Below are 21,542 nucleotides of genomic sequence, written 5' to 3'. Positions count from 1 at the left end.
TGCAGCGTATGACCAACTCAGCCTTTATTACCTGCAAATCCTTTCTGGCCTTCATTGTGAAATGACCTTAGTAGCCTCTATGACCTTTGTAAAGTGAGTAGTCACTATGACAATTTTATGTAGCCATCATAACCTGGGTAAACTATGATTGTGTAAGTACCTTCTGTAGCCAGTGGAGCTTGTTACTGAAAGTTTGGTTCTTGTTCCCAGTGCCTAGTCAATAAAGATAAGAGTTTTGAAAGAAGGAAAACTAAGGTTTATTGCTTTACATGCAATGGAGTAACGTAGAGAACTTCTGTCCCAAATGCTGTGATTCTGTCTATCAGGGAGAACAGAGGGTATTTGAAGTAACTATTTATTCAAAGACTACAATTCAGGTCTTTTCTGCAGGCTTTTGTGATTCACTTGTGAGTTTGGGGACAAGCCATTCTTTCGATCTTCTTGTGCCATCCCTGAAATCTGAATTACTTTGCTCCTCTGTTGGATATGTGCTCAAATACAGATAACTTGGCCTTGGATAAGGAAAAGATAATGTTGTTCTTCCACTCAGGTTAAGAAGGGGAAGAGTGTGAAAAGGTAAAGAAAAACATGTCCATTTTAAAATAAGCCTCAGTGGCAGTGCAGTAGGCTATATTGAAATCATTAGTTGGACCACTGTTACTTAATGATCTAAGCAGCCCAAATGACTTGAGCAGTCTGTGACTGATGTGACTTGAGTAGATTAAATGACACAAAATATAATTTTCTATATTTTCAATTAAAAGTTTTTCTATATTTTTATATGTAATTCTTCAGTCCATTTTGAATTGATTGTTGCATATGTTAAAGAGAAGTAACTATTTTTATATGGATTTGTATTTTTATATAGATTATCAATTCTGATGTGGTCTTGTTTGGTGCTTAGGTGAGTCAACAAGGTCCTCATTTTAACTCATGGTTTACAGGGAAAGACAACCAATAATGTCCCATCTGTTCTTCTTGCCCCTTCCCACATGTAAGGCAATTAACACCTTTATTTCCAAGATAGTTGGGTCATAACGATAGGACATAGGTGCTGGACCTTCTCTTATTGGGGTATTTTATTTACACTAACTTCATAAAGTTTTCATATCATTCTATCTTTGGTAGCATAGGAGAATGATTTGACAGGATGTACTCTATTCTCTGAGGTTTCATTAGAACTCATTTGTAAAGCATTTAGATATACTGAGGAGTGGGGTGTGTGGTGGGAGTGTGGTGGAGGGCAGTTGTGACTTCCAGCCCAATTTGTTTATTGTTTTTGGCTTATTTATTATTTCAAATATACTTTAAGTCCATTTTAATAATATTCAATATATATATATAAGTTAGTCTCTGCTATTCCTGTTTATTTTTCTATGAAATAATCAATTTCATCTAAGTTTTTAAATTTGTAAGTGTAATTATTTGTTGCATCCTAATTAAAAAATATCTCAACTGTATTTGTGGTTTTCTATTCCTCTATTTACGGTTAATGTTCATGCCTTTTCTGTCCCCATTTAAAAGTCAATGTAGCTATTGCCTGTTAATGGGTTTTGATTAAAATGACAGCTTTTAAAACATTCTATCTCCTTTATCTTGGTTTATAATTCTAACTATATTTTCACTAATGATACTTTTATTTTGTTTTCTTTACTTGTTTGTCACGTTCTGATTGTGCCTAGAATAGGAACATGCTAGATAAGTGCATTACTACTGAGATACATCCCCAATCTTAGTACACTATATTTGTCAGTATATTTCATAATTTTTGTGCTCTTATTCCTCTCTGTTCATGCCTTTCTTCTGGGTTCACTTCCTTTTGATAGTGAGAATGTAGCAGTAATAAACTATTTTTGTTGTTTATCTGAAATCATCTGTTATTGTGTTTTGTCTTTACTGCTGAGGAGTATAGTACATGTGGGAATAGAATCCCAGAAAGGTGCTTTTTCCTCCTTCTTGGGACAGCATCTCTTTATGTTCCCTAGGTTGACCCTGAACTCCTGGGTTTAAGTAATCATCCTACCTCAGCTTCCCATGTTGGTAGGATATCAGGCACCAGGTATAAGAAAGAAAATTTAAGAAAATTTCATTTTTGTGCATCCCACATTTAATAATTAGACCTATCGTGTGGTTATTTGAAAAAAATGCTCATCCTCCTCTAGAATGACTTTTGCTTGTTTTGTTCTCTATTGTATCCTCAGTCCTAGAACAATGCCAGATGCACAGTTTCTAATTCATTATTATCATACAAAATCAATATCAATGATTCAATGAACTTAGAATGGTTTTGGTATATCTTTGCTTCACTTTTATCTTTGCCATTTCCTCTATTCCCTAATTCAGTAAACTGCATTCTACTGCATATTTAATTCTGTAATTTAACCAAAAATTCAATTGTCATTTCCTGGTTATTTCCAAAACCCAGAAAACAGAGTCTTTGTGAATATTGTCATTCATGATAGACTTGCGATGTCAAAATTGACAAACAACAGAGGAATGCCATGAAGAGATAGCTGTGTGCACAAGTCACCTTATAAGAGAAATTACCACACAGACAACTCACTACTTATGTAAAACCACTGGCCTGACATGCTGGTTTGCAAGCCCAATTCTATCATTTAGCTCTTCCTCTAAGATTAGATTTAGTTATTTTAGATTTAATAATTAATGGCTAATAATTGTAACCATTCAATAATCAGAGCTCACTATGTCTCAAATAACTTCAAAAGTGTCAATAAGTGTTTTTTTTTTATAAGACACTTAAACTATCTGTGCATTTTTCCAATTAAGCCACAAATATTCCTTTGCTCCTTAGGTATACCAGAAGTCACCCTGGCCTGGAACTAGTTGTTGTAGGTTGAAATCATATTCATTGTTATTTCCCAAATTAAACCTTCTTATTATTTGTTATTTCCAAAATTAAACCTTCTTGCAAAAACATTCATTTCTATCCTCCACACCTTTGCCATCTTTAAAGATAGCATTCTAATAAAATGAAGTATGCTTTTCTACCTGGATAGCCACTTCACCAAAAGCTAGTAACCATCATTGATACTGAAGTTTATAAGTTAAGGAAAACCACCATGGTTAATGGGGAATGCTGACAATTTGTATTGGCTCTATTTGAAATACATGCATTATGTGGAGACTTAGCAGTCCTGCATTAGAATAAATTTGTATGGATGTTTTCTATGGCAATTGCTTGTGCCAGTTGTTGCTGAAAACTACATTTCTGTATTCACTGGATGGTCACACTTTTGTATTTGTGGTTTGGATAAAATTTTTAAAAATCAACAGTGATAAATTCAGAAAAAGTACTTTCTTATTAGAAAAATGAGTTCTGAGATTCTATTGTTTATGAAATTTATATTGAAAATATAATCCCACAAAGTGTTGATGTACTTTTGCCATCCATATTGGTGAACCAATTGAGCATAAGAAATCTTAGTGTTCAAGTCTGTTTGAGAAGGATCAGTATAAAACATAAAATGCGTGCAAAAACATGGTTTAGCAAGTATAACTGTAGTAATATGTTTAAAGATGTTTGAACTCAACCCACGATAACTTTTCAAGATGTATTTTGCTCTATTTTTATCTTTAAGATTTTTATGCACTAACATGTGAACTAAAAAGTGATATATGTGAAATAAATAAATAAAAGGAAGATCAATAGAGTAGAGGGAAGAGAATAGAGGGAGAGGAAGAAAGAGAGTGGGAGGGAGGGAGAGGGAGAGGGAGAGGGAGAGGGAAAGCTGAAGGGCACTATATACCAAAATGGAATAAAGTTCCATGCTTGTTTGATTTTGTCCAAATGAATCCATTTACTATGTATGACTGTAATTCTCTAACTAAAAAAAGAAAGAAAAAGCAATATATGGCAGTTTAGTAGAACTCCACAGATAATAAAACATTTCCAGTTTATATCAATGCCACTACATACTTCAAACAAAAAGTCAATTAGTTCCTGAAAAAGGTTGTTTTTAATTTAATTTATAAAATCAAAACAATCACTAGAATTTCATTAAGTCAAAATTTAATCTGACATCCTTCTGAATGCTAAGGTAATATTAGGTATCATATTCTATCAACTGAAACAGAACCTGCAACTATCAATGTCTACTCACACAGATGCACCCACACAGAGAGACACCCAACATAGACTGAATAAAATGGAATTATAAAATTTTAGTTCTGTAGCTTTTGGAAAAAAGTAACAAAAATTACTGCATGATATTATGTCCTTTTGCTCTGTGGAGCCATTATCATTAACGTTTAAAAATGTCTGCCCTTTGAAGAACTATTTATAAATCAACCTAAAGATCTCAATTTGGCATTTAACATTTTGAAAACAACATCCCATATTTTAGTTGAAATTTACTCAGTCAGAAATTTTAGTCAAATAATCAGTTAATAGGCAGCTAAAATATAATCCTTTAAGCTTTTAGCCCATTGAGATACTTCAGAACAAAGCTTGAATTATGAAAGAAAACTAGTGAGATGACTTTTTCTTGCATAAATATTCATGATAAAATATTTGAATATCTGGAAGGGAGGGGGGCAGAAAGACAGTTCCTGAAAACATTTAGGTCTTGAAATATTCTCCTATTCTCCAAGAGTAGACCCAGATGGCACAGGCTGCAGCTTCCACCTCAGGTCGCTAGGGGGCGCAGTCAGCGCAGGAAGTCACTGGATCCCCCGTGAAATTGCAGGCGGGGTGAGTTTGAAAATAGAAGAGTGTGAGGGGGCAGGCCTGGAGCAGAGCCGCCTCTCTCCACAAATCCGCGGCAGGCAGCGGGGACAGCAGCGGCCCCAGCGGCAGGTGAAGTGGGTCTGTGCTTGGGCTATGGTGGCAGCGGTGTCTCCTTGAAGAGCCTGCGTGGGGTGGGTGCTCTTTGTTATCAGGGAGAGCGGCCAGCGGTCAGAGGAGAGGGGCGGTGCAGAGTGGTTGTCCCCAACAGTCTCCCCTGGTCCTTCGAAGGCTCCAGACACCACTGTTCAGTTCTGCCACCCCCCCACGAAGCTCATTCCCATGGAGGGGCAGCTGCTGCAGCCTACCCACCTGGGCGTTTGAGTACTTGGCTCTCTTTGTTGGCCTGTGGCACGGTGCCCCCTGAACTAGTGGGTCTGGAGCAACCCCAGGGGAGAGACCCCGGTGCCTACCCTCTGGGGCCCTGTTCAGCACAGAAGGCTCTTGGCTTAGCTCATGACGGTGGGCAGCAAGGTTCAGCCTAGGCAACCGTGGATGGTGGGCCTTTCAGGACTCCAGCTGCATTAGTTCTGGGCATTGTGCAAGGCAGGGATCACTGGGGGATGGTAGGACTGGCCTGCTCCTGGGCCCAGGCGCAGTGGTGCTTTCTCATTGGCATGCAGTGGGCACAGGCAAGGGTGCTGCGTGGGTGGCCTAGGGTGGGCACAGGCTGGTGAGCTACAGCTTGTGGACCTGGACCTTGGAGCACAACTTCGGGAACTTGGCAAGCACCAGCTTCTGGATCCCTGTCTTTCCCTCAGAGTCACCCAGTCCGGACTGCAAGTCACTAGGTCCAGAGACCATGAGTGTGTGATGGGGTGTGCCTTTAATCCTCAAAGAATCCAGAAGAGGGAAACTGTGCTAGCTGGAGTGCACCGTGCTGCTGCTTTCTTCCTTAATCAAAGCCATGCAAAAACTTTAAAGCTGTGACCCCGCCCCCTCCACTCCTTGAAAGAACTTAAGAGACCAGTCCCATTACTCAGATTAAAGGTGGATTGATTAATGTTTGAGTCTCAGCACCGCAGTCTTATTAACTAAGGATGAGTGATATCTCCGGTGGACTTTGAATGTCATGTGCCAGTCACCAAACCCACCCTTTCAGTTGTCTGCCCTGGGCCCCATCCTCCATGTCCCCCAAGGCCCAGTTACCCATGCCATGTGGGTGTTTTGCAATCCCTGAAGCAAAACTTTCAGCATCCACAGCTTTGCCACTCTGCTGTTTCTCCCTCTGTTGACTATTGAGAATACAGTAGTGATCTCTAAAATAGGGAAGGAGAATGCTGATTTTAAATGATCTTTTTTAAAGAGAGGTGCAATCTTTTGTGCAAGAGCTTGCCCACCTAAATCTGAATTTCCCAACTAAATATTTATCAAGCCTGGAACTTGCATCTTTCACAGAAGACCCCTCTTTTATGGGGTCTTTAAAACACAGTACTGAACTTGTTTTGCTGCTAGCTGCTTTAGAAAAAAATATCTGTAGTATTCATTACCTCTCACCTGAAATACTATCAACACTAGGAAACTGTACTTCGGGTTTGATGGAAGTTGCCAGCACTGGCTGTGTCCTTTGTTCGGTGGTATTTAGGTGTGCCAGTGATTTCAATTTGATAACGTTTTAAAGGTCTGAACTCCAATTATGGTCAGTTTGCTTGAAAACATAACTTTTAAATTAATGCTTATCTAATCTTTTCTGAGTCATCTCCCTCAGACTTTCATAAATGCCTTCTTTCATGTTTAACTTCATGGAAACAAATTGCTATATTTCTGGTTAACTGTTCCATTACTTGTAAAAATTTATTTCACTTATCTGTGCTTTTTGCTTAATAATTTAGTCTGTGACAAAAGAATTGTCATTTTGTAAAATGGAATATTTGGATTGACTCAGTTATTCTTGGATTCACCAGAGCTAAGGAAACTGTTTATATTTTCTTATATCATTACAAGCTTCATTTAAATATTAAGGCTTAAATATTTTTGAGTATAATTTTTTCCTCATTTGAAATGAGTTTATCATTTCAAGAATGTGTAGATGAATTGTAGAATTCTGAAGGAAGACATGGTTTCAACTTCATTAATATATAGAAAATTAATTTTCATGTACTTTGCATGTGAATATAGTGCTCCATGAAGTAGTTTTAAAATGTATGATTGAAGAAAATACTGAGAATTATATGGATGTACAACCAGTTTCCTTCCTGGAAGACATTTTCATGAACCATCTAGAAGGTACCATTTGTGATTATTGTTTAGACTTTCCTTTTAAATTTTTCATGCTTACTTTACCAGACTTATAAGGAAAACTTGGATAATTTTAGGAGGATTAACACTTGGATCTCATATCAGTGTGGTTCAACCATTTACAATTTTATTTATTTGATTAAGGTAGTTTTATTTTGAGACAACTGTAGATTTATATGTAGTTGTGTTAAAAGAGAGAGAGATACCTTCTGCCAACTTTATGTAGGGGTGCCCACATCTTGACACTAACTAAAGATGATATAGCTCATGTATTGACCATTTCTGTCACAAGGACCCCTTGTGTTGACCTCTGATAACCACACCCATATTCTCCTGCTGCCCTCCCCACCACTCCTGGCCACCATTAATCCTTTTCCATTTTTATGAGTTTATCATTTCAAGAATGTGTAAATGAATTGTAGAATTTTGAGGACCTGGGCTTTGGTTTTGAAATGTAGAAATATTTCAGTTAATTAGTACAAGTTAGTAAATGTAATTCAGAAGCAGATTCCATATTACTCTTGGTTAGAATGATTGTTGTATTTCCTAATATTTTTCTTGGGTATGTGGGAGAGTTCAATGAGATGTAATTAGTATGTATTTGTCAAATGAAGTTTTGAGAATTAATTACATTTTTTTCAAGTAAGCTCATTAGTATTATTTCCACTGAGATTTAAAAACACAGCAGTTGTCACTATCCCATGATTTTTTTTGTACCAAATATGGAAGCCAGGGTCACCTCACTGCTGAACTACATGTAGTTCTTTTTCTTTTCCTTTTTATTTTGAGGTAGGTTCTTACTAAGATGCTTAGGCTGACCTCAAACTTGCAGTTCACCTACCTAAGTATGTGCCATCATGCTCACTTGTTACCCACTTTTTAATTAACAGAGATTGCCCCTTCTAAATCTTACTGTTTGAATAGTTGCTGCAACTAAATTTACTTCAGAATTATGAAAACTCAGTAACTGTACCCAAGAAAATGTTACACTGTGATGAGACATCTACATCAAAATTATATAGGTAGATTTCTAGAAAAAGATGTAATAAAATACAGAAATAGTTTGAACACTCTATCTTCCTTTCTACTAACACATTTAAAATATGGTAATAAATTGATAAAAGTACAAAGAAGTTCTTATATTTTTCTAAGGATCTCAATTAGAGTTTATCAGCCTTGTTCCCATTTATATTTGATCATATGACACATAGTAACTGTTCAGTTGTGGCATCTTCTATGGCTGAAACCATACCTGACAGATGATGTGTACAAAAAGCTGGGGGTCTGTGTCTGCCCTGGGGAAGCTCATAAGCAGGGTACAGATGCCCACATAATCAGCTAAATGTATGAATTAGCTAAAACAACTTCTCTTAGCAATGTACACATGATAGAAGTAACAGGTTGTATGTAACCTTCTATAAGGCAAATAAAGGTTACTGATTTGGTGTCCTAGCAAGTTAAAATTGCCCATTTGCAGATATTTGCCTCTCTCCATGTTTTAAACAGAAATTTACAAGACTATAACCAAAGATGGGTATGGTGTTCAGACAAAATAGAGTTCTCTCTGTCTCTAGATTTCTAACATGGACACAAGACTGTAAGTTTGACTTTAACATCATATGAAAAGAAACAGAGAGACAAGCTGAGAAAGAGAAAATGTGGGTGGGTGAATTGGCCAAAGCCAGCTTACTAAAACTTGGCACAAATTTGTTTACTTCAAGCTTTTTATGACCAAAGACCAAACAGCAAAACTCTGGGTCATTTCATAGTTCTTGTTTTGCTACACCAACTCTGCAAGTGGTCTGAGTGGAACAGGGTGCCCATGAAAGGATAATATACTGTGAAGATATTACTTAATTTACATCAGATATGGGGTCCTCTCCATTTGCCCAAGAACTTGACATCACAAGGAATGCTTTTATTTTTATTTATTTATTTATTTATTTATTTATTTATTTATTTATTTTTTGCTTAATTATGTGAGAGCTCTTCTATGGGGGATACAGGGAGAAACATTAAGTACCTTGATGCAAACTGTGTCTCAGTACCAATGGAACATGATGTACTGAGATTAAAGAGACTGTTTTATACACTTCTTCATCCTAAGTACATCAAACATTGCCTCCCATGTTTGAAAAAAATACATATAGAAATGATTGAATATTACCAGATTATGAATCTCACAGATGTCTTGGTGTCTTTCCTTGAACTTCCTCTGTGAGGGGGGAAAACTACTTAGAACAGTTTGTTGCTAGATATGTTGCACCTTTTTGCTGTGTTGTATGAAAAAGGGGGGGTTCAGACCCAAAAGATTGTCCTTTGTTTTTCTCATCATAAGCCACATTGAATTATCCCAATATTTTCTGGAAAAAATATAACCACATATTCCATTTGCACCAGTCATTGAAGACTTAGCAGAAAGCTGTGTACTTCAGAGAACAGAGGAATTAACTTTTCAACAAATTTTTTAAATGCTCCAGCAAATAATTTCAATGAGAATGATTAATTAAAATATTGTTATCTGTTTCAGGATTTTTTATGCCATATTTCTTGAAGCATTTTTACATCCAATTTCTATTATCAATTGGTCAGTGTTATGAATCAAGGGAACAATGAAGATAAAACTAATACAAACCAAAGGTAATTATTTTAACTTATGATTCTCCAAAATAGTTCTAATATACATTTCATGTGGATTTTGTGTTTAATTGCATATTTGTGTTTGTTTAATAGAATAAAAATAAGTATGAATAATGACAAATATTCAAATCATCCTCATGGACCTATGTAAAAACAGGTTTTTTTTCATATTTATGAAAATATTTATTTTCCAAAATACAGAATAGACTATCTTCATAATGAATTTTTTCCAGAATAGAAACAGTTTATTCTAGCAGAGCTAGCCAATTGTATATTGATAGAAGCTTAGGCCTTCATAGCACCCATTTCATCTAAGGTCAAATGGATATCCACAGAGCAAAAAGGTCTATTGAAATTAGAACCCAAAGGGCAAATTTACTGCTTCTGTCATTGGTGTTACTTTCTCCCTCTTCTTATTAATGGCATTCTTGAAAACTGTACACTTTCTGTGTATCTGAATACAATCAGAACTGACACTCATTAGTACACTAGCTCATATTCTAGGCCAATGTCAAGCTTATCATCTTAATATAAGTGAATGTTAGCTAAATAGAGGAATCCTCACATATTTCATTCAATAACTTATGTAGTGCAGACAAAATGACTCATTCCATCATCTGTAGGTCACAGTATTTTTTTCAAAAGACAAAATCAACACCACTTTTGTAATAAAGGTAACAAAAAATCTACATAATTAAGTGCTATTTGGGTGAAAGTGCAGTATAGGGCTTTACATAAGTTTGCATATTTTTAATGTAAACTCTCATATTTGGATTTTAATTAATACCATACATGTAATACTTGAATCTAAATGGAATGGAATAAAGATTTTAAAAGGCCCCAAGAATCATATTGTTTTATTTTATCCTTTTCATTTTAATACATTTGTGTTTTTCTTTATTCATTTGACTAAGAGTAAATCATTAGAGGTAAAATCCACAAACAAAGCATATATAGTATAGCTGAAAATATTAAATAGTATAGTCTTCAGTATGTCAGAATTAGTGATTGTGATTACACAAAAAATACTTCAATCATCTATGATGATCTTATAAAATATTTTAGAAGTTTTATATGATGTTTGCACTGTAATAAAATTAATCTGGATAATATGAGTAAAGTATGCTCAACTATGAATAAATGCAATTTATAGTTAACACTGGATAATTTGGGAGTACTACCTTTGTCTTCACATTTTATATCAGGAACATATGTTCACAATCTACCAGCTGTATTTTTGATTTGCTAAGAAATTATAGTACTTTAATCCTAGTTCACCAGCACCTTGATCCCACCCTATTTTATGGGATACAGGGGATTGAACTTAGGGACAATTTATGACAGAGCCCACAGATTTTCCTTTTCAACATGTACGTTCTCCCTGGTGAGAATATGTTAGTGCCATATCACAAGAGAGAGAATGTGCCAGGTATCTTGAAGAAGTAAATTGGGTTTTGTAATAAATAGACAGACTTCTGTGAAGATGCTGGGAAAGTGGTTGTTCTAGTGTCCCCAGGTGAAGAGATTCACATACATAAGTCAGTGTTGCCTTGGGTTGTTATTCCTTCATTGGAAGTCCTGCTAAAAAATCAGAGCATGTTAATACATAGTTGGGTCAATAATTGGATTTCATGAAGTTGCAATCTTTAAGAAGCATTTTGTGTGGTATGCTAAGGTGATTTCAACATATCTTTTAAATAACACTTTACAAAAAACTTTACAAATATGATAGAACTATAGTGGTTGATACTGCAGTAGAAAATATAAAGAAAAGTTATATAATTTATTCCACTTCTTCCTCCTACTGGATCCCAAGATCTAGTGTGCTATGAAAGTGTTTAAACACAATTAGCATTATTTGTGTTTAAACACAATTAGCATTATTTGTGTGATAATTAATCTGAAGACATACAACAACCAAAATATGAATTTTTGTACTATCAATTACTATTTATGATATATTTGGTCAATTATTTTATGCCAGTAAACATCAGTATCTTTATGCATGCCAATTATTATAGCAGTACAATTCAGAATAATCAAGTTATAGAACCATCAATGTGCCTGACAAAAGAATGTGATACATATATGCACAATGGAGTTTTGTGCAGTCACAAGGAAGCATGGAATTTTATTTTTTGTTTGTAAATGACTGGAATTGGAGAACATCATGCTAGGTTAAATAAGCCTGACTCAGAAAGTTGGGGGTTAAATGTTTTCTCTCATATGCTGATGTTGGACAGGAAAGAAAAAATGTTGGTGAATCTCATGAAAATATGAGTGAGATTAATAAAGTAGAGAAAAGGGATAGAGAGGAACAGGGCATGGGGGGCTTAGGAAGTACTGGGCAATGAAACCTAACAAATTATGCTGTGTTCACATATGAATATGTGAGATTAATCTTGCTTATATACAACATAACAAATTTCCTTATAAATAATTTTGTTCAGTGTACTAAACAGAAATATTTCAATTGCAATAAGTGACAGTGTCTTTTAGAGGTCTTGAAAAGATGACAAAAGTGTGATTACAATGTGTTAGCAATTTAAAATGCTTACTATCTGCTGGATATTGTGCAAAGAATATTATATGCATCTTCTCATATTATCATCTCCTTGCTGGCAATGTCACTCTTAAATTATCCAGAATGTTTATAGTGATCTGTGTAATGTAACACCAAATGTTCCTCTGAAGCATTGTCATGCATTCCAATGCTCAGGCTTAGAATGTAGAGTTATCATGCATTGACCGTAACACAAAATTTATGGAATTTCATGTTATTCTTTTGAACTTGTTTATTAAAAATGATTAACTGATGATGAAAGATATACTTAAAATAAAAAATAAGTTCACTACTAAACATCAAAATGAAGTATGTATGTAAAATAATTATTTTAGTAAACTAAAGTAGGTAGATAGCAAGTATTACAGCAGTTACAAACTTCATTATAAGCTCTTATTGAATACCCTGGGACACCTCTTAAATACCTTGATAAATAAATTTTGAAGTCTGCATTTAGATGTTTCTCTTTGCACAGCATGAATATCCCTATGAAATACAGATGAGTATCTTCAAGACACTGCACTCCTGACTCAGGAATCAAAGGACTGTGCCACTACTTCCAAACTCCTAGAGCTTTCCTCATGGAAGAAGTATCCCTAAAGATGCAGCAGCAGGACCAAGCCTCCTGGTTGTGACCCAGAAACCAAGTGGTCAGTTTGTTTTTTCCTCTTTAATAGAGCCTTCTTACAGCAAAAATGTTCATTTCATGGGCATAAATTTTGTACAAAGGCAAAGATCCAAACTTCCAGTCAGATGAATCATTTTTCTTTCAAATTTTCGAGTAAGTGTTTTTAAAAAATGGACAGATTTTTAGTGGAATTTTTACAAATCAGCAATAGGCTTGGCTTCTCTATAACCACCAGCAATTAGCAATACTGTAGCAATACTCTTCTTTCTTAACCTTTTTTCCCCCTCTTTTATGTCTTGCCTAGAGCAGTTCAAAGTCAAAGATAATGCTGTAGGTGCTTCAAGGCAAAAAATATTCACGAATAAATTGCAGTACATTTCAGTTTGTAGCAAAAATTGTCATGGAAATTTGCAGCCTGAAGTCTACATTTAGATTTTTCTCTTTGTATAGAATGAATAACCCTAAGGAATAGAGATGAGCATCTTCAAGACACTGCACTCCTGATTCAGGGATCAAAGGACTGTGCCACCACTTCCAACCTCCTAGAGCTTTCTTCATGGAAGAAGTATCCCATAAGATGCAGCAGCAGTTCATCCTGAAACCAAGCCTCTTGTCTGTGTCCCAGAAACAAAGTGGTGACTTTGCTTTTCTTTCATTCAGCAAAAATGCTCATTTCATGAGCATAAATTTTGTACAAAGGCAAAGATCCAAACTTCCAGCCAGATGAAACATTTTTCTTTCAAATTTTCCAGGGCTTTTTAAAAAAGGATAGCATTTTAGTGAAATTTTTACAAATCAGCAATAGGCATGGCTTCCCTATAACTAGCAGCAATTAGCAATACAGTAGCAACACTGTTTCTCCTTGCTTTAGCTTTTTTTCCCACTTTTATGTCTTGCCTAGAGCAGGTCAAAGGCAAAGACAAGGCTGTAGGTGCTTCAGGGCTTTACTGGTTCTCTAATACTTTTGGGAGAAATCCTAAGTCTTGGCTAGCAGCTGTGAATGTCTCAAGTGTGTAAGGAAAACCTTCACACATTCATGCCAGTCAGAAATACCTACGGAGAGGAGCATCCCAATCTGGTTACTTAGGAAAGTAAACAACTGTACCCAAATTTGCCTAGTGTTACCAAGGGTACCTTTATTGGGGCCTGGTGGTCTGATCCCCTGTGGCACATTGTGATTGAGTTAAAAGTCTATAAAATGTATGGTTTCTCCTGCTATAAACGAGTTTGCAGTTTGCTTGCCACAAGCCTGCATTTACCCAACTCTCGGGGCCTGGTTTATGGCTCTGTAGGCTCTTACCTACGACTGAGCTAGCCTGGCACACACCCCTAGAAATACACTCCACTGTCTGTTCCCTCACATGGTCCCACTGGACAAACGATTTTGTCAGTGATGAGTGTCAGAAGACTGTGATGGCCCACTTTCACACTGATGCTGATTAGCATGTGAGGACTAACATGATTTCTTCAGAAGACTCCTTAGCCCCTAATATGATATTTTTACCCTGTATTATTACTCACCCATAATGTCATTTCTAGTGTATTAACACTGATGTTCAATGCAAGGCCTCTGCAATTTACCATCTTTGAATGCAAAATAAAGATGGCATAAGAAACCAAAAAAGGCAGAAGCATTAGTGTGACAGCTGAATTTCTACATCTGTCTTTCTCAGTCTGAACCAACTGTGGGATCCTCTGAAAAATGGCATTGACTTTTACAAATGAGCAAACTAGGGCCTTGTTGGGACTAATGACACATTAACTAACTCAGGCTGACTCCTTACTCCCTGGCGAGAGAGCAAGATCAAGGCCTCAAAGGTGGTTTCAATAGTTAATGACGATGAATGGGACCACCGTCAGGGATTAGTTAACAATAGTTCCGCGAACGTGATCAGCTCGTGCTTGCCATATAGTCTTATGGGACTCTTGCCTGCGTGAACACCCTATGCCTTGCTGACCTTTAAGCTGATTGGTTCCCACCTAGCCCCCACCCTACATAAAAGCTGTGTGATTTCCTCAATAAATGAGTTCCTGCTGTGATGGGTCTCCCTGATGCGTCTGATTGTCCTCCGCATGGAGGGCTGGGATTGGGCGGTCAGTCGGCCTTACCTATCCCGGTCTGACCTTGTTGGGGTGTGTCCCCTTCCCTTGTCACTGGTAGAGAAGAGCAAGGGGGCTTAAGACCTCCACATCTGGCACCCAACGTCGGGCCCCTCAAGGCTGAATCGCAGCCAAATCAAAGAGGCAATTTTGAAACCGAAAGTACCGGCAGATCGGGCCAAGTGAGTTTCAAGGTAAGGCATCCCTGAAAAGATGGGGCAAACACACACCACACATGGTGACTCTGCTCTCTCAGCTCTTAGACTCATGCTGAAGAGTAGGGGCCTTGAGTGGTCTGATACACAGGCAGAAAAAGCCTGGGACACCTTTACTTGGGTGGCCTCTTGGCTTCCCACCGCTAATCTTTTTGACTGGTCCACATGGGATTGTAGAACAACTTGATAGGAAGAGGGAAATCAATTTAGTGGGGGGTCCCCCATTGGGAGTCTGCCCTACATTATCTGCCCTTAGGGCCTGCTTCTCTCCAGGACCTCCCAAAGGGGGCTCCAAGATTCTCCCCAAAGAGCCGCCACCTAAAGAACCGCTGGCTCCTCCCGTTGCATCTCCTTCCAGAAACTTGCCACATAGTAAACAATGTTGGGAGACCTTTAATGAGCAGCCCAATCCATCTCCATCCACTCCTCCCAAGGTTGAGAAACCATGAGGGCAGCCAGCCTCTACACATAGGGAGGGCCAAATACCACTCCAGGGAGGCTCATTGCTGCCATCTCTTATTCTGGGACCACATCAGACTCCAGTGAAAGCCATTGCTCTCCTCCTTCCAGATGGTGGGAAATCTTCCCGGTGGCCATTTTATGATACTGGGCAAGAACTCACAGACTCTAACCTACCCCCTCCCTGTATGGCCTTCCTGGTTAATGTTAAAATGTTAGTTTGGGAAGGAATGACTACCAATCACAAATTGGCCTGCTCAGGGATGAAAGATCGATCCATGGGAAGGTGGATTGTGGTTACCAAAGATATTGGCACACAGCTTCCGCAAGCAAGCGGGCAGATGGAAAGGGATTCCTTATCTTCAAGTCTCTTCTTTCTTGTGCTTCTCTGCTCTTCCTGCAAATGTCTCCTTCTTCTCCCCCTCTTAATTCCTCCTCCTCCTCCAACTTTACCCCACCCAGCCTACCTAGTCCTCCTGCCATGAGGTCCCACATACACGGATGTGGAGGGAATAACCAGCCCAGCCATCAGTGGCATGTCCTAATAAGAAGTATGATATAGTAGCCCCAGTCCCCACAAGTATTGGGAGATAATTGTTTCACAATTTTCTACGTCCAAACCTGAATTGATTAATAACCAGGAATAAGGGTTAAAATGCACTAGGCATCAAGTTTCTGCTAGAACAATTTAGCCCCTTTCAGATCCTGATCTCAGTCAAGGCTTACATTGAAATGTAAATGGAGGAAGCAAAAGACTTAGTAGGAGACGGGTCTCAAATCCAAGGGAAAAATAAAAATAAAAAAAAGAGCAAAAAGAGTCTTACCTGAACTCCAGCAAAAGTAAATTTTATGGTGCTTTACTAAAGTAATTAACGGCCGTATCATTTTTCCAGGACTCTTTTTTTTTTTTAATTCTACATTCTTTTGAGCTCATGACTTTTTTGATCAGTTCTATTTTCTTATTCAACTAGAGTTTTTGAACATCTGTTACATTGCAATGGAAAGTCACCTATAAAGTTACAAGGCCTTTGATTTTGTTTTATGTGTATGTCGTGCTGTCTGGTGTCATGTTTTGTCTGTATCAAAACTGAGTGCTCCTAAAATTAAAATTTAAAAATGGATCCAAAGACTTTTAATTCACGTGATTTAAAAAGGTTTAATTTAAATTGGGTAAACTAATAGAAGTAAAATGTCTTGAAAATAACTAGCAAGTCTATAGGTGGTCAAACTAATAAAATGTTGATGTTAATAAAATGTCTAACATCAATTTTTCTAGGACTTTCCTCCAACAAGAAAAAGCTGGCAAATACTGTTCAGGACACTTGTCTAATATCTTGATTTTTTTTTTTTTTAAAGAAAATAAGTGAAAGAGAGTTGACATGCATGGGATTACTCAAATATGTTTATAGAAAAAATTGTTTTGTGTCATCACTAAACTAAAAACAAGGTTACTTAGAGTTATGTCCTAACCGGTATAATTCTATATACAAAGGGTTCTAAAGGTTTTGTAAGGCCCCCCAAAAAGGAAACCCCAACTCTGTCCCATGGATGGACGGCAACCCCAATCAACCGCAGGAGGCGTCACTTGATGCAAACCACAAGAGGTGTTTATTCCAGCGCGCTGGGACCCAACTCCAGGAGTCGAGTCCCTAGCAGAAAATCTTGTAAGTTTATAAAGGCAGAAACCACACATCGGGAGGGGTCACACATGAAAGGGGGAAAAGGGGAAACAAAGCTGCCAGGAAATTTCAAAGGGGGTCTGGGTTTGTTGACAACATGTTTCACAATGTTTTACAACAGGTGTAGATTCTGGTCAATAGTTTCTGGTAATCCTACTGTTTGAGCACTATCTGGCTATTAGGCTCAATTTACTCTTTTACTCTGTTTGGGGCTGTTTCCTGGAACAGCTTTACGGGCTTTGTTCCCATTACTGGGAGGGAAACCTTAGGGAGTTGAGATAAAACAGCTTAAAAAAATGTCCATTCTTTCAGTTTCAACTGTTTCAATTAGAGTACTATAAATAACAAAATATTTAATCTTAATAAAATGGAGTAATTTATATAAATTAAGAAATTTCATAAGAGTTGTTTCAGAATGTGAACAAAAAGGTCAACAGATGGGAAAGAAAAAAATAAAAGGTTCTAGATATGGAAATATATTTAGTGAAAAGCAAAATGTTTCTGGGTAAGAAAGTGCTTATGTGATAAAATACATGAGGGTATAAATAAGTGCTAAGAAAGTCTGTAAAGGGCAAGTTTAAATAAGTTTGCATGTAACCAAGTTGGTTGTATGTATGTGACACAGTAAAAGCTATTTAAGGTTTTTTCCTAACGTGAAATACTAATGTTCTGATATAAACCAAAGTTTAATCTATATGGTACAATGAGAGGGATTTCTTACAAACACTAATTTACTCTTAACTTTGTGTCTATTAAGTTTTAATCTTTAGAACAATTAGTCTTAAAAATTGGGGTATACAATTATGGTTAAGCAATTGTTAGAGTATCATACTACGTTACAGAGTCTAAATTTTTCATTAAAAACTAAATTTGGTAATATAAAAGTGTCAAGGTAATTGTGAAATGGTCACTGTTTGTATGTTAAATGTGTTCATATTTTTCAGGTATACAAGTTTTTAAAACAGGAAATTTATCAAGCTGCTATTCTCCAAACTAAACTTGTCTGTAATAGTAATTTTAAACTTAAAAATTATTGGGGATTCATTTCTACCATTTAATGTTCTATTATAGGACCTGTCATCAATAGGGTATATGTAAAATTTGTTAAATGTATTTCTGAAGATTATTGAGAGCCTGGTTTGTTTAAAGGTTAAACATAAAAACATTTTGTCACTTTGCCACACAAAAGGAAAGTTAAAAGCTCTCTCAGCATTTCTTTAATTCATGTTTAGATACAATGTTAAATTGTGTTAACTAATGTTCATATAGACTCAGGAGTCAATATATGTAGACTTCTTAAAATGACAGTTAAGAATGTAATGTGCAGTAGCAAAAATGGGACAACAGTGATTGAGACTGGGGTCTCTGACCTCATGACTTTGGACAGTGGACTTCCTTGAGAGCTACGCAGAGCTCCTAACATTACACTTTGCAGCTCTACCATCTTAGATCTACAGGCTCAACTTGATTCCTTGGCCGCTGTTGTCCTGCAAAATCGTTGTGGTTTGGATCTGCTAACGGCGAAGGAAGGAAGGCTTTGCCTGTTCCTTGGTGAGAAGTGCTATTTCTATGCCAACTGCTCTGGCATTGTACAAGATTAAATCAAAAACCTACAAGAAGGTCTGGAACATCATAGGAACGAGCTCCACTCTAATTTCCTCTAGACTGGGTTACATGGGTGGCTCCCCTACCTCCTCCCGCTTATGGGACTGCTAATCACCATTATCCTTGTGTTCACCTTTGGGCCTTACATAATCAATAAGCTTATCCATTTACTGAAAAGCCAGGCTAAGTCTGTGCAGCTCATGGTGGTCCGACAGCATTATACCACCCTTCATAATGATGATTGGGAGCCCTATAGGTTCATGGATCACTCCTATCAGGACACTGGGTTCTAAGTGTCTCTCCCTTAAGCCCTGCTCCTTCTGAGGGGCAGGCCTAAAGTGCTAAGGTGGTAGTCAATGACGGGTAAGATTCATGGGGAGCTCATACCGACCTAAGACAGGAAATGAGGGCTAGAGCCTCATTGTCCAATGACGGGTAAGGATGTTGCTCTGCTGTGGACAACCTAAGACAGGCACACCTTCGAGTAAGGTGGACCCCGAAACTGCTAGGCTGATGGTCCATCATGGGTAAGACCCTTCCAGGGGCAACCTAAGACACACACACCCTTAATATAAAGCAAAAAAGGGGGATGCTTTGGGACTAATGACTCGTTAACTAAGGCTGACTCCTTACTCCCTGGTAAGTGAGCAAGATCAAGGCCTCAAAAGCAGTTTCAATAGTTAATGATGATGAATCGGACCACCGTCAGGGATTGGTTAACAGTAGTTCTGCGAACGTGATCAGCTACTGCTTGCCATATAGTATTATGGGACCCTTGCCTGCGTGAACACCCCATGCCTTGCTGACCTTTAAGCTGATTGGTTCCCACCTAGTCCCCACCCTATATAAAAGCTGTGTGATTTCCTCAATAAATGAGTTCCTGCTGTGATGGGTCTCCCTGAGGCGTCTGATTGTCCTCCGCATGGAGGGCTGGGAGTGGGCGGTCAGTAGGCCTTACCTATCCTGGTCTGACCTCGTTGGGGAGTGTCTCCTTCCCTTGTGGCTGGTCGAGAAGAGCAAGGGGGCTTAAGACCCCAACAAGGCCTAAGCACTAAAAACTAAATATATAAAACCTGAGAGGTGATTCTTACATATAACAATGTTTGACATCATCTGAATGCCACATAAAATTCATCAATTCTTCATCTATGTGCAAAATAATTCATATAGTATTAATGGAAAAGTAGTTGATACTATACTTAAATTCACTGTACAGTGATCTTACTTTATGGTAAAATTTTACATATACATCCAAAGGGAGAAAACTGTCAAATTATTGACACTGAATTTCATTAAGGTTTTTCATGATTTTAAGTTTTAGTGTTCGAAAATTTCCCTTTAAATAAAACCTCCCACAATGCATACATAGTTGTTGTATTCATGTCTGTATTTCCATATCAAAACATCTTTTTTTCTGAAATAACTGTAATATTGGTGTGTAATTTAGTAAAATATTCTCCCCATTGATACAGTCTTTTAATTTTATTAGGAAAAGTTTTGTAACTGCCCTCTCTCCTCTTTCTCCAACTACTCTTTATGGTAAAATTCAATGAAAACTATGGATATTTTCTCATTAAGTTCTTCCTTGTAGAACCCCAGATTCCTTTAAGCTCTCCTATTCTTTGCGTTCTTTAATTTCCTCCTGTCTTTCTTCTCTCCTCCACCTCCAACTTGAATTTCATGTTTATCAAGATAAGCTCCCATTTATAGGGTTACTTTTTAAAAATTTTTATTAATGCATTACAATTACAAATAAAACTTTTATTTTGACATATTTACACAAGCACAGAATATAATTTTCTCCAATTCAATCCCCAGATTTCCCCCATTATATTTCCCCCTTGTTCCCCTGTTGCCTTTCCTTTGTTCTATTGGTCTTTCTTCTATGTATTGATATTTGTCAATTATTTATATATTCATTTATTTATTTATTCTTTTTGGCTATGACAGTAAAATCCATTTTGATATAATTTTAGAAGCATGCAACATATCCTATTCTAATTAGGACCCCACTCTTTGGATGTACCTGGTGATGGGGTTCAGTGTGTTGTTTTCATATATATACATAGGAAAATTATGTCATTTCATTCCACTCTTTCCTTTTCCTATCACTCTTCCTTCCACCCATTCCACATTGTCTAATCTGCTGAAATTCCATTATTCCCCTTATGCCCTCCTTAATATGGTTTAGGAAACACATATCAGAGAAAACATTCAACCTTTGGCTTTTGGAACTGGGTTATTTCACTTAGCATCATTGTCTACAGATCTATCTATTGACTGTCAAATGCCATGAAGTCATTGTTTTTCGTGTCATTCTTTTTTTTTTTGCCCAAGTAATAATCCAGGGTGTATATATACCACATTTTCTATATTCATTCATCTGTTGAAGGGCAACCAAGTTGATTCCATAGCTTAGCTATTGCAAAGTGAGCTGCTTTAAACATTGATGTGGGTACATCATTGCAGTATGCTGATTTTAACTACTTTGTGTACTGAGGAGTGGGATAACTTGGTCAAATGGTGGCTCCATTCATAGTTTTTGAGTATATCTATACTGCTTTTCAGAGTGGTAGCAACAATTATAGTTCCACCATCAATGTATGAGTGAACCTTGTTACCCGTGTGCTCATGGGCTCACAAACTTTGTTACTTGTATTCTTGAAAT

General features: G+C 37.2%; 1 long non-coding RNA gene across 1 annotated transcript; it reads left to right on the top strand.

The window, feature by feature from the left end:
* The first annotated feature begins 4,714 nt into the window (after window positions 1-4,714).
* Window positions 4,715-13,879, top strand: LOC306652823. Its single transcript, XR_013761554.1, has 3 exons — window positions 4,715-4,881; window positions 12,664-12,838; window positions 13,267-13,879. It is a non-coding gene; the product is annotated as an uncharacterized lncRNA (long non-coding RNA).
* Window positions 13,880-21,542: the final 7,663 nt, after the last annotated feature.

This window comes from Sciurus vulgaris (assembly GCF_902686455.1).
Source record: "Sciurus vulgaris genome assembly, contig: HiC_scaffold_611_arrow_ctg1, whole genome shotgun sequence".
Classification (NCBI taxonomy): domain Eukaryota; kingdom Metazoa; phylum Chordata; class Mammalia; order Rodentia; family Sciuridae; genus Sciurus; species Sciurus vulgaris.
Note: the sequence above shows the minus strand (reverse complement) of the source record. Positions and strands in the feature narration are given on the sequence as shown.